The 15,139-nt window shown below is 39.5% G+C and overlaps 1 pseudogene across 1 annotated transcript in view; it reads right to left on the reverse strand.

The window, feature by feature from the left end:
- Nucleotides 1-574: 574 nt before the first annotated feature.
- The window catches only part of LOC143234610 (dual oxidase maturation factor 2-like), a 41,609-nt pseudogene continuing 27,044 nt past the window's right edge, over nt 575-15,139 (reverse strand). Inside the window, exons 4-5 of the transcript XR_013018733.1 lie at nt 3,716-4,077; nt 575-946 (exon numbers count right to left, since the gene is read on the reverse strand). The product of XR_013018733.1 is annotated as a dual oxidase maturation factor 2-like (transcript). The remainder of the gene's footprint in view (nt 947-3,715; nt 4,078-15,139) is intronic.

The following is a 15,139-nucleotide window of genomic DNA, read 5'->3' on the forward strand; positions in this document are numbered from 1 at the left end:
GGTGTTTTTAGTTTTAGACTTAACGTGTTTCATATTTTCGTCAGAAAACAGTTAGTTATTGGTGTTTTTAGTTTTAGATTTAACGTGTTTCATATTTTCTTCAGAGAACAGTTAGTTATTGGCGTTTTTAGTTTTAGATTTAACGTGTTTCATATTTTCTTCAGAAAACAGTTAGTTATCGGTGTTTTTAGTTTTAGACTTAAAGTGTTTCATATTTTCGTCAGAGAACAGTTAGTTATCGGTGTTTTTAGTTTTAGACTTAAAGTGTTTCATATTTTCGTCAGAGAACAGTTAGTTATCGGTGTTTTTAGTTTTAGATATAACGTATTTTATATTTTCGTCAGAGAACAGTTAGTTATTGGTGTTTTTAGTTTTAGATTTAACGTGTTTCATATTTTCTTGCCAAAGTTATGAAATACGGCGAAGTTTGGATAACAAGATGACCCGACTTTTTTCTCCTGTCTTCTTTGGTTGAAAGAGTGAAACATCCAGGATTGGTCATTCATTAACATTCCTCTAGAAACAGTTAGAAGGAAAAAAACGTAACTTCTACAAGAAATGGGAGAGCACAAGGTTTATATAGGGGTAACAAAGTTTTATCCACTTGTGCACGTGAAGCGATTAATATTACAAATATACATGTGCTTTTAATATTCGATTCTACGTCATAAGTTAAAAGTACATCAAACACTAGGTAAGGCTGAACCCGAAATCTCGTCGAATGTCTTCTATCGAGAATGATTCCATCAAAATCGGTTATCTCTTCTGTGTTTGTGTTAAACTCCAAACATTGTTTGTCTTAGATCGTCGAAACATTGTCCACTTTCTGCACTCCTACTCGAGTTCACGTGGAACCATAACATGACGTCACCACAGTGCTGCCGCCTGCAATTCAGCGCTAATCTTATGCGCGCCACCTGTAGCGTCTGAGGCGGAGTTGACGCTCCTGGAAAAAAACAAAGGAAAATGTTTAAAAATTTATAATTGTATCTTTAGAACATGAGATTGTTTGTTACAGTATCCGCAGACGTGGAACTCCCACAGAACTGAATAAAAATAATAAATACATTGACTGGTAATAGGGTCTTATTCACAGCAACAAACTGGTTGTTTTGTTTGTTTCTTACAAAGCTACAAAAAAACAATAGAACTGATAACTGCGTCGTGCTAATCGCAGGTATGACACCATGATACGTTACAAACCTTCATGTTTACTGCTGAGTCACAGAGGGACGGGATACTATCTGACAATTGAAACACGTTTATAACGTTACATTAAAACAAGTGTTAGTAACAAATGATACTGATCAACAAACTTTTCTCGTTCTAGATTAATTTTATAAAGTTTGAATGTTATGTCTCAACAGACGCCTATCTAAACAGGGAGAAACTAATGAAATAAAACTTCTTTTATTCATTTCTCAAGTTGATAAGCCACGAATAATCGTCTCTTCTAGTTTGTTTATTTTTAATTTCGTGCACACTTCCACGAGGGATATCTACGCTAGCCGTCCCTAATTTAGTAGTGTAAGACTTCAGGGAAAGTAGCTAGTCATCACCACCCAACGCTAACTTTTGGGCTAATCTTTTACCAATGAATAGGGGGGATTGACCGTCACATTATAACGCCTCCACGGCTGAAAGGGCGAACATGTTTGGTGTGACGGGAATTCGAACCCATGACCTTCAGATTACCTAACCACCTGGCTATGCAAGGCCCTTTTGGGAAACAACAGGAATTGTTTCTAGGTTTGTCAATGAATTAATTGAACTTGTCAACAATCCATTGTCGATGTTCGCTTTTTTTAAATACCAAAATAATTTTTAAACTGGCACTGGCTGCACTGTTAAATCCAAACCTTTCCACCAGGGGATGGGTGTGAAGCTGGGCAGGAATGCATTAAAATAGAAATTCAATAAAATGGAAAATACTCTACGAGGTCTGTTCAAAAAATACGCGGACTGACGTCATAAAACAAAATGTACTTTATTTAGAAGTTACAGGTCTGGGACCCCTTCAAAGTACTCTCCTCCCCAACGCACACACTTATCCCAACGGTGTTTCCACTTGTTGAAACAGTCCTGGTACGCTTCTTTTGTAATGTCCTCCAGCTCCTTCGTCGCATTTGCCTTAATCTCGGGAATCGACTCAAATCTTCTTCCTTTCAAGGGTCTTTTGAGTTTGGGGAACAAGAAAAAATCGCAAGGAGCAAGGTCAGGTGAGTAGGGGGGTGGGGAAAAACAGTGATCGAGTGTTTGGCCAAACACTCACAAGTTCTGAGGCACACATTTCGCAGCAATGCGGTGCATCTTCAATTTTTCGGTCAAAATTTCGTAACAAGATCCAACTGATATCCCACACTCTTCAGCAAGCTCCCCTGACAGTCAGACATCGATTTGCCCGCACCAGGGTGTTGATTTTGTCGACGTGTGGGTCGTCATTTGACGTGGAAGGACGTCCAGGACGCTCATCATCTTCAATGGACTGTCGACCATCCTTAAAACGTTCATGCCACTTGAAACATGCCGTACGCTTCATAGCAACATCACCGTAAGCCGTGTTAAGCATAGCAAAAGTTTCAGTCGCAGATTTTCCAAGTTTAACACAAAATTTCACAGCAAGTCGTTGCTCCTTCAGGTCATTCATTCTGAAATCCACCAAACGAAAAAATCGCACTTCACTTAAAACTGCGTAGCTAATACACAAATGAAGATATCTGCAATCGGGAAATGGCGTCGTAATCAGCTGATCTGTGCGAACCTAGCGACACCAAGCGGATTCCCCTGGAATCAACTGGAGCCGCGCAATTCAAACAGTCCGCGTATTTTTTGAACAGCCCTCGTATTTGAGGAGGAGATTTCTAAACAGGGAAGAGCCCCCCCGAACTTAAATTGAGTGGGTCAAAATCACTCTTTAAGAAACATTAATTAGTATGATAAAGTGGGTTGTTTTGTGCTGCCCCCTATTGGCTCAGCAATATGTCTGCGGGCTCCTACTTCTAGAAACCGGGTTTCACTACCGAAGCGGGCAGAGCACAGATAGCCCTGTGTGGAGCTTTTTTATTTAATAACAACAACGTTTTGTGTAATTATAAAGAACAAAGTCATGAACCTCAACACAATTTGGTTTATAAATAGTTTTTAAAATATGCTTAAAAATCTAATGGGTTTGGAAAAAGTTAGATATATGTGGATTTTTTTATTTTGTAAGACATGATTGATGTGTTCTAACGTTGTTTTGGTCAAGAACTGGTTCTACGTGTCTTATTGTTGTGTGTACCCCGCTAGTAGAGCGGTATGTCTACAGATTTACAACGATAAAATCAGGGGGTTCGATTCCCTTCGGTGGGCTCAGCCGATACCCCAATCTGGCTTTGCAATAAGAAAACACACACACTTATTTTTGTGATTTTGTTTTTTATGTATTTTCAACTGTTGATCGCATTACGTTTAGGAAAAAATCCCAACCAAAAACAGTTACTTGGCTGTTCCGTGGAAACGAATCGCAGGTTGAGTTTTTACAAATCTAATTTCATGGGTTATTTGCATCACCAGTAAAAACATGTAGTGCATGGCAGGGTACATTTGGTGTTAATTATATATATATAACACTTATGCTCAATTATGTGTAGAATTATAACGTTTAATGTTTTCTTGTTATTACAGCAGCACAATTAATATTACGTTTAAGGGAAATATTAAAAGCGACACCTACTGATTGATAGCTGAAAAAAACCCTCTTGTTGCCTCACGCTCGGCGTAATTATGAAAGTGGTGAAGACTCGTGGTTTTCTCTCCGTTAATTACCGTACTTCGGTCACTGTCGTCATTGTCACAAGCAAAGTTGCCAGCACCGCTTCTGTTACAACTAGGGACATCAAGGACGTTTCGGACAACAGGACATTGACCACTTTGCAGTTGACGGTTGTTTTTCCACATCGCACTCGTGCTGCTAGTCTGTTGGACAAAGTAGCGGTAGGGGGGTGTCGTAATCGACTTCCAGAATCGTAATAAACGTATTTGGATAAAGAATATCTACAATGACAACCACGAGCCCAGTCAGGAGTGCTATACATCCTGTATAAAATACAATGAAATCAAATAATTAATACGAAGTTTAAATAATAATAATCAGGACTTCAGTTAAAACGTGTTCAAAGACGGAACGAAATGAGACACGGAAAAAAAGAACATTGGGGTGGAAACTACAAAGATAGTCATCGTTGAAACTGTAAAAATGTCGTTAACTCTAAACATAGAATTTTGGTATTTTAAAGCTTAATGGCACTTGTGGCGACGCATGGGCGAAACAGCTGCACCATTTAGGCTTAGTTAGTGGAATCAATCGCTAACAAGCTACTTTTAACCGGAATTTAATTTTTTTTAAATGTTCCTAAAGAGTTCAGAAGCCCTGGGCCGCTCGATCCGCAGCCCGGCACGCCAACCTTCTAAATACAAGCAAAGTAAAGTAAGCAACGAAACAAAATAGGAAACTCATAGTAGATAATAGTGCACAATGATGAAAAATTATTTAAACATAGTTTATTTTCTCGAAAGGATGCCTAAAGTCGGGACATAGCATGGCCAGGTGAGTTAAGACACTCGACTCGTAATCTGAGGGTCGCGGGTTCGCATCCCCGTCGCACCAAACATGCTCACCCTTTCAGCCGTGGGGGCGTTATAATGTGACAGTCAATCTCACTATTCGTTGGTAAAGAGTAGCCCAAGAGTTGGCGGTGGGTGGTGATGACTAGCTGCCTTCCCTCTAGTCTTACACTGCTAAATTAGGGACGACTAGCGCAGATAGCCATCGTGCAGCTTTGCGCGATATTCAAAAACAAACAAGCCTAAGGCAGCACAGAAGGTTCATCAGTTCTACTTTCTCTCACTCACAATATGAGTCAGTAGACACTAAAATTACGTCACATAAGAGATGCTCAACGTTGCATATTGTGATCTCATAACTTCAACAAACCGTGCGCATGTCGCGAGTCATGCACTCTGTAGGTTACACCACAGCATGACACGTGCAGTTTAAAAACAAGGAATAGAAATATTTGTTACTCTTAATTTATGTTTTATTTACTCTTACAATAGAACATTATCGAGGACACTACCAAAGTATACCTGGTAAATATTTATATTAATAACACTGTGTGACAAAATATTTACTTTTTCTTGTTCCTGGACAGAAAGTGTTATTTCCCAATTGCTCATGTCTAAAGTAAATGGAAAAGACCTATTTTCCTCTTCAAACTTTGCTTTTGTCACCTGAGAGCGTATAACGAAAACATGATGGGAGACTATATTTGGGGGCTGATACGTGAAAGTGATTTACATTACAGTCGCAAATCTCGAAAAACTACTCACTTCTAAACATTTTTGTATAACTTTAGTATAAATACATGTAAATCTTGATTCATATGTTGTTTTATTCAGACTTTATGTAAATGAAAATGTGTAAATTTGCCTGTTTTTACATAGAAAATAGGTTAATTTCTAAATTTCATTATTCAGGTCACAAAAGTAAAGTTTGAAGGGAATAATGACCATTTTCTGTACTTTTACAACATAAGTAATTAAGAAATAACACATATTATCCAGGAACAAAATTTGTGTTACACAGTGTTATAACACATACTATCCAGGAACAATATTTGTGTTACATAGTGCTATCACTGTAATGAGACTAAACATAGTTTCTCAAACAAACATGTTTTTTGTTTGTTTTTTGTAAATGTTGGCCGATGATATCTTGTTACAGTATTTTTTTTATTACCTGTATCAAGTTTACATGGAAATATACAAAATAAAGTGAACAGACAGAGGCATGTCGAATATACACATTCTAAGCATAGTGAATATTGTCTCCTTTGTGCAGTGGTTAACGTAGGCAATAATATCCAAGGGTTGTTATACACAAAGCTTTGCTTTGCCTCCCCCGTCCCTCTGTGGGTGTCAAAAACAACAAAAAACAGTTTTACGATGTTGAAAATCAACCAATGGCGCAGCTGGAAAGGGGTGTCTTCTTCTATAGCTTGTCCCACCCCAAGAGTTCTCTGTTCCATTATTTTACTTCATATTTACCATTAAAGTTACACCGTAAGTTAGGAAACAATAAATGAACTAATTCCTATTAACACTATAATTAAAGTTATTAATAAGTGGAATACCCGTATAACCTTATTACCATTCTAACTGGAGTACCTACCCCTCCTCTAAATGTAAGTTGTGTAGATATATGATTAATTAAAGGTTATCTTATAACATGAAAAGTTGCTTCTCTTATATGTAATTGCATAAATATTTTTTTTAATAACCGTGTGTTTGGGTGTGTTTTTCTTATAGCAAAGCCACATGGGCTGTCTCTTAAGTCCATCGAGGAGAATCGAACCGCTGATTTTAGCGTTGTAAGTCCGTAGACTTACCGCTGTACCAGCGAGGGACCATAATAACCGCAAAATACAAAACTCAAAATATGTAAACAACTCCAGCATGGACCTGATGAACCCATGTATCAATTTCAGTAACTATCTGGCTACAACCTTTTAAGTGGTTACATGGACACACAACAGACAGTACCATTAATGTATAGATATCAAGCAGTGGTTGAAGGACCGATATGGAAACGTTAAATAAAATTATTCTTATTGTTATCTTCAGTGCTCGAAGCGGGGAAAAAAAGGAAACAAAACGGTTTGTGAAAATGAATACTGCGTTTCTTGTTCTTCATGTGCATTAATAATTTATTATCATGAAAGTAACTTAAATGTGATCATTATAAATTTACACGATTGAGAAGGTTAGATTAGGTTTGTTTGTTTTGAATTTCGCGCAAAGCTACTCGAGCGCTACGTGCGCTAGCCGTCCCTACTTTAGCAGTGTAAGAGAAGAGGGAAGGTAGCTAGTCACCACCACCTACCGCCAACTCTTGGGCTACTCTTTTACCAACGAATTGTGGGATTGACCATTACATTATAACACCCCTACGGCTAAAAGAGCGAGCATGTTTAGTGCGACCGGAATTCAAACCCGCACCCCTCGGATTAGGAGTCGAACGCCTTAACACGCTTGGCCATGCCGGGCCGTTAGATTAGGTAAGATAATGAAAAGTTAGAAACTTCACGAGACTGTGAGACGTACGTTACGTAATTCGACACGGTAACGTGAGCTGCACGTTCGGTGTTGATTTACAATCTATGTGGCGGGATTATTATTAGTTAGACACGATTCAAAGAGCAGTACAATTAAGATTAAAAGAGATTTATGCCGTAGGAGTTGTAATATGGAAAGTTTGTGGTTCATAACCCGGTCACATGAACCAAGTGGGTTCATTCACTCCATCCATTTAGTACTTTGTTTCATTACGACTTTGCTTTTACATTTTGAGTAGAAAAAAACAAGTTTATTTTCCCAGTTTCTCGCCACAACATTGATTGCCTCGTCTATTGAACTTTTCCCTACTGAAAAGCTTACAGTTTGTATCAAAGTAGTGGGATAGCATTCTGCCTCACTTTAAACTCTGATCAGGTAAATAACTACTTTATAATACTACCCAGGGACAACAAAAGTGTTTTCTTATGTTTTTCTGATAGCAAAGCCACATGTCGCTATCTGTTGAGTCCAGCGAGGGGAATCGAACTCCTTATTTTAACGTTGTAAATCCGTAGACATACCGCAGTGCCAGTGGGGTACGTACAACAGAAGTCACTCTGAGCGTGAAATTCAGTAATTCTTATTATTGTATTCATAATTACAATTAAAATGCTAGCTACTACACCTATATTAAGATGATGTGTGAAATAGACATAACAATAGTTTAACATGTCATTCACTGTGTCTGTGGACATCCACGAGACACGAGTTCAGTTCAAATAGAATTAGTAAGTTAATAATATTTTAGGTAAGTAATGTCGCTGTAATTTATGTATTGCAGTTACGTCAGTCATGCTTTCTATTAAGTATTGTAAACAAAATTTTAAACAAAAGCTCTACTAATATAAATAGCGTCTCTATCGCTACTGTTTTTGTATCTCAGCCAACCCGATGAGACCTGGTGATGTGCGAAAGGCCTGGTCGGCTCTGGATATAGCTGGATGTAGTTGACATATTGTTGGAAATACTAATGTCAGTGTTTAAAGCGAGACTTTCCTACAAAGTACTCAGCGAAAGTTCTTAGACTGACAACGTTACAGCGCTAAAATCCGAGATTCGATCTCCTGCAAAGCTACACGAGGGCTATCTGCGCTAGCCTAATTTAGCAGTATAAGACTAGAGGAAAGGCAGCTAGTCATCACCACCCACCACCAACTCTTGGGCTAATCTTTTACCAACTAATAGTGGAATTGACCGTAACATTATAGCACCCCTACGGCTGAAAGGACGAACATGTTTGGTATGAGGGTGAATTTTAATTTCTTCCTACTTGTTTTTTAGTTTCGCACGAAGATCAGTAATGTTCGAGACAAGTGACGTGTCACGTTAAAGAACACTTGCGACACCTACTTGTTATATAAGTAACAACAACAATTAACATATTATTTAAAGTGAGCATGAAACAAAATATTTATCTCCTCCTCTCAAGTAAGATCACAGTGCTGAATTAACTTGAATCTTTTAAATTTCCTGGCTTACCAATATAGTTGTAAAACACAGCATATGTAAAACGTTGAGCCATATCCATTCTGGTGTGTATGTCCAGCACTTAAGCCTAAGAACTGATGATTAATTGAAATATATTTTGTACTTTTGCTAAACAAACACATCATCCTCCTATATATGGTTTTAACATTTATTGTTAGTCAATAACAAAGAAGTTTCTTGTAGTTTACGTATATTTAATTTAATCCAAACAGAAAGTTTTCTAAAGGTGTCGCTATACTCTTGGCTGGATGAGTTTCTCCAATGAGAATACTAAGGTAGTATACAGCTCAATAAGTCCGAGGTTCGCACTACAATGATGCTGAAAGTACTCCATATTTTAGCGGTTGCCTTTCGACTGGTGAAAGTTAGAAATTAGGACCACTGTAATTAAAATATATTGGATTCTGAATCGGACGTTTAACCCCTGGAGTGCTGGCTGGGTTAAAATACCAAACACCAAAAAAACTAGTTTATTTATTGTGTCGATGTTTTCATGTTATTAGAAGAAATTATTTTCGTGATTAAAATCACGTCATTCGTGCTTATGAACTGCTACCACAGAGTCCCGTAACACCAGATGTCGCTGATTTACCTATATATTAAGATTAATGGAAGATTTATGAAATTAAGGTTATCTCTAAAATTATACTGCTATAAAAACTTATAAAAGTTCCTATCAGTTGAAAACACAACTTGAAATAAATAAACATATTTTTTCTGGGATTTTCAAAAACATTCACTGCAAAAAAAATATTTTTCCAACCGTGGAATAAAAAATGTAATGTTCTAACTGTTAAAACTTTCAAATTGAGAATCTTGAGTTAAAAAATGTATCCTTTCAGATAGATAGGACATTAGACCCTACTGACAGATTGGACACTAGGTTGTACTGACTGATGGGACATTAGACCTTACTGACAGATTGGACACAAGGCTGTACTGACAGATAGGACATTAGACCTTACTTACAGATTGGACACTAGGCTGTACTGACCGATGGGACATTAGACCTTACTGACAGATTGGACACTAGGCTGTACTGACAGATGGGACATTAGACCTTACTGACAGATTAAACACTAGTCTGTACTGACAGATGGGACATTAGACCTTACTGACAGATTGGACATTAGGATGTACTGACAGATGAGACATTAGACGTTACTGACAGATTGGACACTAGGCTGTACTGACAGATGGGACATTAGACCTTACTAACAGATTGGACACTAGGCTGTACTGACAGATGGGGCATTAGACCTTACTGACAGATTGGACATTAGACCTTACTGACAGATTGGACACTAGGCTGTACTGACAGATGGGACATTAGACCTTACTAACAGATTGGACACTAGGCTGTACTGACAGATGGGGCATTAGACCTTACTGACAGATTGGACATTAGGCTGTACTGACAGATTGGACACTAGGCTGTACTGACAGATGGGACATTAAACCTTACTGACAGATTAGACACTAGGCTGTACTGACAGATGGGACATTAGACGTTACTGACAGATTGGACACTAGGCTGTACTGACAGATGGGACATTAGACCTTACTGACAGATTGGACACTAGGTTGTACTGACAGATGGGACATTAGACCTTACTAACAGATTGGACACTAGGCTGTACTGACAGATGGGGCATTAGACCTTACTGACAGATTGGACATTAGGCTGTACTGACAGATGGGACATTAGACGTTACTGACAGATTGGACACTAGGCTGTACTGACAGATGGGACATTAGACCTTACTAACAGATTGGACACTAGGCTGTACTGACAGATGGGGCATTAGACCTTACTGACAGATTGGACATTAGGCTGTACTGACAGATGGGACATTAGACCTTACTGACAGATTGGACACTAGGCTGTACTGACCGATGGGACATTAAACCTTACTGACAGATTGGACACTAGGCTGTACTGACAGATGGGACATTAAACCTTACTGACAGATTGGACACTAGGCTGTACTGACAGATGGGACATCAAACCTTACTGACAGATTAGACACTAGGCTGTACTGACAGGTGGGACATTAGACCTTACTGACAGATTGGACACTAGGCTGTAATGACAGATGGGACATTAAACCTTACTGACAGATTGGACACTAGGCTGTACTGACAGATGGGACATTAGACCTTACTGACAGATTGGACACTAGGCTGTACTGACAGATGGGACATTAGACCTTACTGACAGATTGGACACTAGGCTGTACTGACAGATGGGACATTAGACCTTACTGACAGATTGGACACTAGGCTGTACTGACAGATGAGACATTAGACCTTACTAACAGATTGGACACTAGGCTGTACTGACAGATGGGGCATTAGACCTTACTGACAGATTGGACATTAGGCTGTACTGACAGATGGGACATTAGACGTTACTGACAGATTGGACACTAGGCTGTACTGACAGATGGGACATTAGACCTTACTAACAGATTGGACACTAGGCTGTACTGACAGATGGGGCATTAGACCTTACTGACAGATTGGACATTAGGCTGTACTGACAGATGGGACATTAGACCTTACTGACAGATTGGACACTAGGCTGTACTGACCGATGGGACATTAAACCTTACTGACAGATTGGACACTAGGCTGTACTGACAGATGGGACATTAAACCTTACTGACAGATTGGACACTAGGCTGTACTGACAGATGGGACATTAAACCTTACTGACAGATTAGACACTAGGCTGTACTGACAGGTGGAACATTAGACCTTACTGACAGATTGGACACTAGGCTGTAATGACAGATGGGACATTAAACCTTACTGACAGATTGGACACTAGGCTGTAATGACAGATGGGACATTAAACCTTACTGACAGATTGGACACTAGGCTGTACTGACAGATGGGACATTAGACCTTACTGACAGATTGGACACTAGGCTGTACTGACAGATGGGACATTAGACCTTACTGACAGATTGGACACTAGGCTGTACTGACAGATGGGACATTAGACCTTACTGACAGATGGGACACTAGGCTGTACTGACAGATGGGACATTAGACCTTACTGACAGATTGGACACTAGGCTGTACTGACCGATGGGACATTAGACGTTATTGACAGATTGGACACTAGGCTGTACTGACAGATGGGAAATTAGACCTTACTAACAGATTGGACACTAGGCTGTACTGACAGATAGGGCATTAGACCTTATTGACAGATTGGACATTAGGCTGTACTGACAGATGGGACATTAGACCTTACTGACAGATTGGACACTAGGCTGTACTGACAGATGGGACATTAGACCTTACTAACAGATTGGACACTAGACTGTACTGACAGATAGGGCATTAGACCTTATTGACAGATTGGACATTAGGCTGTACTGACAGATGGGACATTAGACCTTACTGACAGATGGGACACTAGGCTGTACTGACAGATGGGATATTAGACCTTACTGACAGATTGGACACTTGGCTATACTGACAGATGGGACACTAGGCTGTACTGACAGATGAAAGATTAGGCTGTGATTACAATTAGTACAAAAGGAAATTGCGTATCATTAACGGGTCAACTTGTTTGTACCTCAAATGTTTAACTTTATCAGATGAGATATCAACTAAAAGTTATGTAAAAATAACACAGTTACTGCGTTTAGTTTATTATTGTACAAAACTTTAAGGGAAGTACTTGCATATTTGCTTTCGGTAAGGGCCCGGCATGGCCAAGCGTGTTAAGGCGTGCGACTCGTAATCTGAGGGTCGCGGGTTCGCATCCCGGTCGCGCCAAATATGCTCGCCCTTTCAGCCGTGGGGGCGTTATAATTTGCGGTCAATCCCACTATTCGTTGGTAAAAGAGTAGCCCAAGAGTTGGCGGTGGGTGGTGATGACTAGCTGCCTTCCCTCTAGTCTTACACTGCTAAATTTGGGACGGCTAGCACAGATAGCCCTCGAGTAGCTTTGTGCGAAATTCAAAAACAAACAAACAAAGCTTTCGGTAAATATTTTCAACTCAAGTTTAAACTTAAGCCTAACGACGTACAAGAAATATCTAATTCAAGAAATATTACAAAGGACAATTGATTATTATACGAGTTTTAGTTCTATTGTGAAGAAAAAACACACGAATCAACATATGGATACAGTAACTGAAACATATAAACTTCCATTTGTAAATATGAGACATATCATCGCTACTGTTGTTGATTTCAACTAAAATGTTAGGTTAATTTCTGCTCAGCTAAATCTTTAAAGCGCATGTCTGTAACACCTTGACTTTACAAGTTCGATTTCACTTGCCTCAGGCAAAGTCTGACACAAACTAAAGACTCCAAATGTAAACGTGAAAGCGTAGGTCAACTGACTCATTTACGGTTAAGCACCGATTGTATTTGGTATCACTGAATAACCTGAAATGGGTCTACACTTGGTTGGTGAATAGTGGGCAATTTTTAAGTTAAAGAATACATAGTTGCAACTATTTATTCATATCTACTCACAACCAGTAGGACGAATTTTTTACCTCCTTCGTCGGCTTCGAAGATCGCGATACACCAGCGCATTCTAACGGGAAAATTATTTATTATGAACTCATTCTCTGACATCAAACTTCGTTGAATATAAGTAGGAATTCTATGTAAAAAACACTCCATAACTTATATCCATTCTTAACAACATTTGAACTCTAAGTACAGTTCCTAAACATTGACATAACTTATACCAACTATTAACACAATTTATATATACTTGTAACGTAGCTTCTAGGAGCAATTTTATCACGTGCAAACAAGAGTTAGTGTTCCAATTATTAGTGTCTTCATGTGTTTTGATTTATTTAGTTTTGTTGTTGTTAAGCGCAAAGTCACACAATAGAATATTTATTGAGTAACAAACTCGGATTTTAGCATCATAAACCCTCAGACGTAATTAAAGAAAGAGATAAATTTTGTAAAATTTGTTCCTCGTTTTATTAAAAACAGTTTTGTAATAAATGTTTTTGTTGTTTTTAAATATGCTTTGGTTTTATTCTAGCCCAAAGATACACAATTGGTTGGGTATCTGAACCTAGCCCCCTATAAAGGTCGGACACCGAACTTTAACGTTATAAGATCTGTTTTACCATTGAATGACAAGAGGTTTCCGATGTGTAAATTGTAAAGTTAGTTAGGTTTACACATATACATGGGCCAGGCATGGTCAGATGGTTAGGGCACTCGATTCGCAATATGAGGGTAGCGGGTTCGCCCTTTCAGCCGTGAGGGTGTTATAAAGTAACAGTCAATCCCAATATCGCACGTTGACAATAGAGTAGCCCTGAGATGGTGATGAGTAGCTGTTTTCCCTCTAGTCCATCACTGCTAAATTAGGGACGACCAGCGTTGTCTCTGGTCTATCACTGCTAAATTAGGGACGACCAGCGTTGTCTCTAGTCCATCACTGCTAAATTAGGGACGACCAGCGTTGTCTCTGGTCTATCACTGCTAAATTAGGGACGACCAGCGTTGTCTCTGGTCTATCACTGCTAAATTAGGGACGACCAACGTTGTCTCTGGTCTATCACTGCTAAATTAGGGACGACCAACGTTGTCTCTAGTCCATCACTGCTAAATTAGGGACGACCAGCGTTGTCTCTGGTCTATCACTGCTAAATTAGGGACGACCAGCGTTGTCTCTGGTCCATCACTGCTAAATTAGGGACGACCAGCGTTGTCTCTAGTCTATCACTGCTAAATTAGGGACGACCAGCGTTGTCTCTGGTCCATCACTGCTAAATTAGGGACGACCAGCGTTGTCTCTAGTCCATCACTGCTAAATTAGGGACGACCAGCGTTGTCTCTAGTCTATCACTGCTAAATTAGGGACGACCAGTGTTGTCTCTAGTCTATCACTGCTAAATTAGGGACGACCAGCGTTGTCTCTGGTCTATCACTGCTAAATTAGGGACGACCAGCGTTGTCTCTGGTCCATCACTGCTAAATTAGGGACGACCAGCGTTGTCTCTAGTCTATCACTGCTAAATTAGGGACGACCAGCGTTGTCTCTAGTCCATCACTGCTAAATTAGGGACGACCAGCGTTGTCTCTAGTCCATCACTGCTAAATTAGGGACGACCAGCGTTGTCTCTAGTCCATCACTGCTAAATTAGGGACGACCAGCGTTGTCTCTAGTCCATCACTGCTAAATTAGGGACGACCAGCGTTGTCTCTGGTCCATCACTGCTAAATTAGGGACGACCAGCGTTGTCTCTAGTCTATCACTGCTAAATTAGGGACGACCAGCGTTGTCTCTAGTCCATCACTGCTAAATTAGGGACGACCAGCGTTGTCTCTAGTCTATCACTGCTAAATTAGGGACGACCAGCGTTGTCTCTAGTCTATCACTGCTAAATTAGGGACGACCAGCGTTGTCTCTAGTCCATCACTGCTAAATTAGGGACGACCAGCGTTGTCTCTAGTCCATCACTGCTAAATTAGGGACGACCAGCGT

Source organism: Tachypleus tridentatus, chromosome 12, assembly GCF_004210375.1.
Source record: "Tachypleus tridentatus isolate NWPU-2018 chromosome 12, ASM421037v1, whole genome shotgun sequence".
Lineage (NCBI taxonomy): Eukaryota > Metazoa > Arthropoda > Merostomata > Xiphosura > Limulidae > Tachypleus > Tachypleus tridentatus.